Source organism: Myotis nattereri, assembly GCF_964212035.1.
Source record: "Myotis nattereri genome assembly, chromosome: 1".
In the NCBI taxonomy this organism is placed as follows: Eukaryota; Metazoa; Chordata; class Mammalia; order Chiroptera; family Vespertilionidae; genus Myotis; species Myotis nattereri.
Genome location: NC_138075.1, coordinates 133,133,751 through 133,142,306, shown reverse-complemented (window position 1 = coordinate 133,142,306; position 8,556 = coordinate 133,133,751).

Below are 8,556 nucleotides of genomic sequence, written 5' to 3'. Positions count from 1 at the left end.
CAGTGGTTTTGGGTGATGTCCGTTCTGTCTTTTAGTTTCACTTTTGAAGTAGTTGTTCAAAGCAGCAAACTCCGGCGTTAACCTATGCCGCCATCTTGGTTCCTCTCCTTATTTCTCTTTTAATATTATAAATAATTATACTACCTTTGTTTACTTGACTGAACCAAGAAAGTGAAATCAAAGTCATGAAAGTGAGATAATTACTTTTCCATCTGACCAAACTACTTTTGGTTTTGCTTTCATTCATTTATTTATTACCTACTTTATTACCAATTAGAGGCCCATTGCAAGAAGATTCCTGCAAGAATAGGGCTTCCTGAGGCTGGAGCAAAGCCTCGCTCCCTCCCTTCTCCGCTGCTTCACTCCCTCCCTTCTCTGTTGCTTCGCTCCTTCCCTTCTCCACCGCCTCCCTCCCTCCCTTCTTTGCCACTTCGCTCCCTCCCGTCTCTGCTGCCTTGCTCCCTCCCATGTCTACTGCCTCAGCTCTGCTCCCATCTCCGCTGCCTCGGCTCCGTTCCCTTCTCCGCCACTTCGCTCCCTTCTATGCTGTCTTCAGTCTTTGCTCTGCGCCTGTGTATGCAAATTAACCTTCATCTTTGTTGGGTTAATTTGCATATCGCTCTGATTGACTGGTGGGCATAGCAGAGGGACAGTCAATTTGCATGTTTCTCTTTTATTAGTGTAGATTAGAAAGGAAAATGAGACTTGTGGTTATTTGTTGAGATAAATGAAATATATATATATATATAATTTTTCAATTTTAATTGCTGTCTTTCTTTGTGTGTTCTGATAAATGCCAGATAAATCCCCCCCCCCCCCCCCCCATATAATATGCCATCAGAGAAAATGATTGGCTAGAGGTGAAGTGGCAGGGGAAGAAAACCATCCATAATCCTGTTATTTTTACCGAACTTTCCCCCATTTAACCCTGATTTTCTATTCCATGTGTACGTTTTTATATGCCACAGAATTTCAGTTATGTATTTTGCTTCAATTTACATTCTATTGAGAATGCTGTTTGCTCTGGCTGGGTAGCTCAGTTGGTTAGAGCATCATCCCTATATGCCAAGGTTGTAGGTTCCATGCCCAGTCAGGGTACATACAAGAATCAACCAATGAATGCATAAACAAATAAGTGGAACAACAAACATTGATGTCTCTCTCTCTCTAAAATCAATCAATTAAAAAAAAAAGCGCCTTTCCTTGTTTCAGCATCAATTTCCTGATCATTGCAGTAGGTAGAACCATCACCTCCCTCTTCTGCAAGGTGTCCATTTCCCCATCCTGGAAACTGTCAATGTGTTACTTTATGTAACGAAAGGGACTTTGTAGATGTGGTTAGTTAGGCATTTTGAGATGGAGAGGTTATCCTGCAATATCCTGGATCATCTGGATGGGTCTGATATAATTACAACAGCCCTTAAGCTGGAAAGGAGGTGGGAGAATCTGAGAAGGAAATGTGCCCATAGGGTCAGAGGTCAGAGTCAGACAGGGAGCAAGGACTCAGGGACATGGATGGTCTCTGAAAGCTGGAAAAGCAAGGAAACAAATTCTTTCCTAGAGCTTCTACCAATCCATGTTGGATATCCGACTCTCAGAACTGAAGATGAGAAATAGATTTTATTTTAAGCCCCTCATTTTGTTGTAATTTATTGCAGTAGTGACAGGAAGCTAATACAATCATTTAACATTATGACCTGTTTGTTGCCATAATGGACCATAGTTTCCCAAATCATTTCCTTGTTTTGAAATGGCCAACATTCTGAAACAGCAATTGAGTGAGTGTTGCCAGGTTTGAGTGTGGGTCTGGTCCATGGCTGCAGACTGTGACCAGACCAACTTCCGTGATGCTGACTGTCGGGGGCCTGGCGCTGGGCCCACTGCCACTGTCATTCCATTCTCCTCTCCCAGGGCGGCTTCGCACTGGGCAGCACTCCGCAGCCCTTAGCTCCACCACCACTGCCGTCTTGGGTCTGGTGGGGGCACACAGTCATGGACCCTGAGGACAGAGACCATATTTTCTGAACCCAAACTGGGGGGCAGCATATTTGAAATTTGGACGTTTGGAAATGGGGAACCTAAGTTTGCCATATGGGTGACTCAGTGAGTGATACTTTTTAATCCCCTTAGTCGGTGGATAATAATCTAAGCATTGCAGCGGGCAGAGCTCCTTGTTTTTGCCTTTTTGATTAATTACCAGGAAACAATGCCAAACACCTTCTTGCTGAAAGACGGGAAGTTTCCATTTTGTCTTTCGAAGTCAGCCTGGGTCCCAGCAGACGGCGGCACAGCAGCAGTTCCGTGGCCGGCCACGCAGAGAGACAATAACAGAGGCAGGGAGCGGTGATTAAGCTCCCAGCTGTGGACGGCCCAATGCTTCTGAGAATTCACTTTTTCTGGGGAAGAAAAAGAAACATCATGGAACAAATGTTCCCCTGAATTCTTTCACCCGGTGGGCAGATAGGCTAGGTTAGGCTACATGAGGCATAAACTGTGATGACAGGGTACACATTGTCCAATACACTTAGTTAATCTGACACATACGTGCTGGCGTAGACTATTGTCAATATGCTGCATGGTGATTAGGGAAAATGGCAATTAGTTCGCATGAATGACTGTAATTAGTATTATTTGTACAAAAAGCCATTTTTAAATACTTGTTTTTCTCTTTTCCTTTTGAGTTCTCCAGTACTTGGAATCAGAGTCTGAATCACTGTTTACTCCCATTCCTTTATCAGATGTACCATCTGCAGGGCAAAGGTCTGGAGTTCCCCCAACATTTGTCCTGCACTGTTTGTCACACAAGGTTCCTGACACTTTATCCTTGTGGTCCTCTTCTCTCCTCAGCATTCTTCCACTCCCTGCACCAAGTGTCCTGGGCCGTGAAACTTTGGTAAGGGGCTTTGACTTGCTCTCCACATGCCCAAGTGGTTGGGAATGTCAGGGGGAACTGAGACTAAAGGATGGGGGAGGGTCCTGTAAAATGTTCTCTGAAGTGCAGTAGCATGGCAAGGGCAGGGCAGTGGAGCAACCACCCCCAGGAACAGGCAGTAAGAGGATGCATAGTCTGTAGAGAAGTGGAAAACAAAAATAAAACAGATTTTTAAAGGTTTGTTTTTTTTATTTCACCATAGAAGAACAATCCTAAACAGTGCCATTGATTCATCGGTAAAATAGTCCTTCCCCCAGCAATATTTTATTGGTCCAGGGTTCTAAACAAGTGCTGTGGTTTACTGTTGAGTTTTAATGCTATATTGGTATGCTTGAAATAATAAAATCTTAACTTTATATTTTTAATATACATTGGATTCTTAGAATGCCTGGTTATATCATTGCCCCAGACACAGTTGGAATCAGCTATACATCCTTGTTTTAAGGGTAAGTTTCTCATTCTTCAGAAATGCCTGGTCTCATTTCAGATGTAGTTTGTGTGTCCAAACCCTGTGATATACTACATATTCTTGTGTTTAAACAGAATATTAAAAATAAAGAATTATAGTACACTGATTGCAAGGAGAAAGGCACAGAAATTGAATTGCTTCAATCTGCCATTCTATTTGATCAGTAGGGAGATTTAATTTTGCTTAAAATTTCTTGTCTGCAGGCACATCTGAAAGCTGTTAGGTGTATCCAGGAGTTGAATTCCTGCATCATGGAGTAACTCTATGTTTAACTTTATTAGAAATTGCTAAACTGACTTTTCAAAGAGATTGTGCATTTTGAACTGTCATCAGCAATATAATTCTCCCCACCCCAAATCTTCTGGGATCACATTGAATCTAAAGATTTAATTTTAGGAGAACTGATATCTTAATGATATTGAGGCTTTCATTCCATGAAAATTGTATATCTCTTAATTTATTAAGTCTCATTTAATTAATTTTGGCAATGATTTATAGTTTTCAGTTTTGAGGTCTTACATAACTTTTATTAAATGTATTCGAAAGTACTTAATGTTATTTGATGCTTTTATAAATGTTAACTTTAAATTTTTAATTGTTTGTTGCTGGTATATAGCAATACAATTGATTCTTTTGTGTTGACCTTATATCCCACAATCATGTTAAACTCAATCAGTTCTAGCAATTTATTGATTTCTTTGAATTTCTATGTACAAAACCATGTTATCTGTAAAGAACAGTTTTAATTCTCTTTACTCAATTGTTATACCTTTTATCTTTCCTTCTGTGCCTTATTGCACTGACTAGAACCACTAGTGCAACATTGAATAGAAGTGAAAAAAGTGGACATCATTCTTATATTCCCAACGTAGGAAGAGAAAATTTGATAGTCTACCACAAAAATTATAGTAGCTGCAAGTTTTGTATAGATGTTTTATCAAATTATTAGAATTTCCTTCTATTACTGGTTTGCTGGTGCTTTTTATATATGACTCAGTATTGACATTTATCAAGAGGTTTCTATTCATCTACTGAGTTAATCTCATATTTTTCTCTTTTATTCTGTGATTGTGGAGAATTGCACATTTATTTGCCTCTTGAAGTTAAAACAATTTTGCATTCCTGGAATAAACTTCACTTTTTAGTATTATCATGTTCATACATTGCTGAATTTGATTCCATTAACGATTTCTGTGTTCATGTTTATGAAGAATTTAGTGTGTCATTTTCTTTTCTGGTAAAGTCATTGTTAGGTTTTAGTAGTGTTAGACTAGCCATATAAAATGAGCTGAAGAATATTTTTTCTTCCTTTACACATTGAAATAATTTGTGCATTATTGTAATTTCTTCCTAAAAGCTTAGTAGAATTTATCAATGATTTTTGTGCCTGGGATTTTCTTTGTGGGGAGGTATTTAATGAGGCAATTCAATTTATTTCAGAGATATTACTCTTGAGAGTGTTTATTTCTTTTTGCACCGTGCTTACATAGCTTTATTTTTTAGGGAATTTGTCATTTCTAGGGAATTTCTCAAGTTTATTGAGGAAAATTTTAATAGTGTCCTCTTAGTATTCCTTTAATGTCATAGGATACAATGATGTCCTTTTATTCATTCCTGATCTTGGTTATGTGCGCTCTCTCTCTCGTTTATAAATTTTACTGATTTCAAAGGATCAAATTTGCTTTGTGGATTTTCTCTATTATTTGTCTTTTTTCATATTTCATGAGTTACTTTTTTTTACCTATTAGTTTCCTTCTATAGTTTCTTCTCTAATTTTAGTTCTAGAATTGAAAGTTTAGATCATTAACTTTGAATATTTTATTTCTAATATATGCATTTAAAGCTATATAATTTTGCTCCTACACATTGAATACCATGGACTTCTATATATTATTTCTATAATTTGGTTCAAAACATTTTCTAATTTCTGATGTGATTTCATCTTTGATCCATGGCTTATTTAAAAATGTGTTGCATCATTTTCAATATTTGGGAGATTTTCTAGTTACTTTATTATTATTGAGTTCTGGCTTATTTTTGGGAGAAATAGAAAATATACTCCCAGTGATTTCAATCTTTTAAATTTATCAAGAAATTACTCTGTGGGAAGCAAAAAGATGTATTCTCCAGTTGTTGCATATGGTGGTCTCTGGACATTGACTAGGTTGAATTAGTTAATAGTGTTGTTCAAATCTTCTATATTCTTACCTGTTTTTTCATCTGTTTTTTTTTCTATCAATTTCTAGGTCAGATGTTTAAAATATTCAACTAGAGTTGACCTTTGAACAATGAGGTAATGGATTAGGACTTTTTGTAACTTTTGACTCTATAATCACTCCTTGGCATTCAGGGATTGAAGAAACCATGGAGCAAATTATTAACAATAACCAAAACAATAATAATTGTTGTTACCATGTAAAAAAAATCAGGATTTTTCAATTCATAGTTCGGCATGTGAAAAATATTGCTCTGCGGTTGGGAATCATCAGTTGGGAATATGAAAATACTGTTTCTATCCGCATCTGGGAATCTGCCATCGGGAATGCGAATATACTATTTTTTCAATTACAGTTTACATTCAATATTATTTTGTATTAGTTTCAGGTGTACAGCATAGTGGTTATACAATCATATACTTTACAAAGTGTTCCCTCTGGTATTTCCAGTACCCACGTGGCACCATACATAGTTATTACAACATTATTGACTATGTTCCCTGTGCTGTACTTTCCATCCTTATGACTATTTTGTAACTACCACCCTGTACTTCTCAATCCCTTCACCCTTTTCACCAGTTCCCCAATCTTTCTCCCCTCTGGCAACCATCAGCCTGTGCTCTGTACCTCTGAGTCTGTTTCTATTTTGTTTGTTCATTTATATTGTTCCTTAGTTTCCACATATACTAGGAAGTGAAATCATCTGGTATTTGTTTTTCTCTGACTGACTTATTTCACTTAGCATAATACTCTCTAGGTCCATGTATGCTGTCGCAAATGGTAACATTTTGTTCTTTTATATGGTTGAGTAATATTTTTTCTGATATATCTCCTTTGGCAAGGGAAACAAAAGAAAAAATAAGCAAATGGGACTACATCAAAATGAAAAGTTTTTGCACAGCAAAAGAAACCATCAACAAAATGAAAAGACCACCTACTGAATGGGAGAACATATTTGCCAATCATACATCTGTTGAGGGGTTAATAGCCAAAATTTATAAAGAGCTCATACAACTCAAAAAACAAATAATCCAATTAAAATATGGGTAAATGACCTGAATAGACACTTGTCCAAATAGGACATACAAATAGCCAACAGAGATATGAAAAGATACTCAACATCACTAATTACCAGAGAAATGCAAATTAAAACTACAAGGAGTATTACTTCACACCTGTCAGAATGGCTATCTTCAATAAATCAACAAACAAGAGTTGGTAAGGATGTGGAGAAAAAGGAATCCTTGTGCACTGTTGGTGGGAATACAAATTAGTGTAGCCACTGTGAAAAGCAGCATGAAGGTTAAAAAAAAAGAAGAACTGCTTCATGACCCAGTAATTCCACTTTTGGCTATATATCTGAAAAGCCCCAAAACACTGAAAGAGTATATATACTCCTATGTTCATTGCAGCATTATCTACATTAGCCAAGCTATGAAAGCAACCCAAATGTCTTGCTACATTTTGAAAAATGTTCTGCCATGATTTCTTCATATCTTGCTTCTGCACCATAGTTTTCTCGCTTCTCTTTCTCCAATTATATATGTGTTAGACTATTTGATGTTGTTTTTAAGTTAACATATTTATAAGATTTCTCTTAAAATCCTGTTTCCTAATTTCAAAATCTGGATCACTTGTGGGTTCTCTTTCAGTGATCATATTTTCTATTGATTTAAAGTCACATTTTCAAGCTTCTTTTCACATTTATAACTTTTGATTGAATGTCATCTACACTAATAAAAGAGAAAAATGGTAATTGGCGTACGGCGCTACCCTTTACATTGGCTAATCAGGGCTATATGCAAATTAACTGCCAACTAAGATGGCGGCTAATTTGCATATGTAGGCACAATGCAGGGAGGTGAAAGGGAAAGCAGGAAGAAGCCCCCTGCCACTGACAGTGATCGGAAACCCAGGGGGGAGCTAAGAGCTGGGGGGCAGGGCAAAGGCGGCCAGGGGCCGCCTTTGCCCTGCACCCCAGCCATGATCGGAGAATCAGGTGCCTTTGCCGCGCTGGCCAGTGATAGCAGGAAGTAGGGGTGGAGCCAGCGATGGGAGCTGGGCACGGTCGAAGCTGGCAGTCCCGGGAGCTAGGGGTTCCTTGCCTGGGCCTAAAGCGGAGCCCACGATCGTGGGGCCACTGCAGCTGCGGGTCCCCGCTGACCGAGCCGGACGCCTCAGCCAGAGGCGTCCTGCAGGGGCAAGGGCCGAGCCCACGCGATCGCGATGCCCCCCGCTGCCACTGCGTGTCCCCGCTGCCCAGGCCGGACACCTAGGCCAGAGGCGTTAGGCCTGGGCAGGGGCGGAGCCTGCAACCGCGAGGAGCTGAGGGTCCCCTGCCCAGGCCTGACACCTCTGCGGGAGGCCTCAGGCCTGGTCAAGGGGCCGATCCGGTGATTGGTGATTGGAGGGTGATGAGGGTCAACTCCTCTGGCTGAGGCATCAGGCTTGGGCGGGGGGGTGGAGCCGGGGATTGGGGGGATATGATGGTCCCCCTGCCCAGGCCTGAAGCCTGGGTCAGAGGCGTCAGGCTTGGGCGGAGGGTGGAGCAAGCGATCAGAGAGAGATGGGGGTCCCCTGCCCAGGCATGATTCCTGGGCCAGAGGCCTCAGGCCTGGGAGGGGGCCAGAGCCAGTAATCAGAGGGAGATGGGGGTCCCCTGTCCAAGCCTGACACCTCTGGCGGAGGCGTCAGGCCTGGGCAAGGGGCCGATCAGGCGATCGGAGGGTGATGGGGGTCCCCTGCCCAGGCCTGACGCCTGGGCCAGAGGCATCCGGCCTGGGCTGGGGGCAGAACCAGTGATGGGGGGAAATGAGGGTCCCCTGCCCAGGCCTGACACCTCTGTCAGAGGCGTCAGGCCTGAGCAAGGGGCCAATCCTGCGATTGGAGGGTGATGGGGGTCAACGCCTGAGGGCTCCCAGTATGTGAGAGGGGGCAGG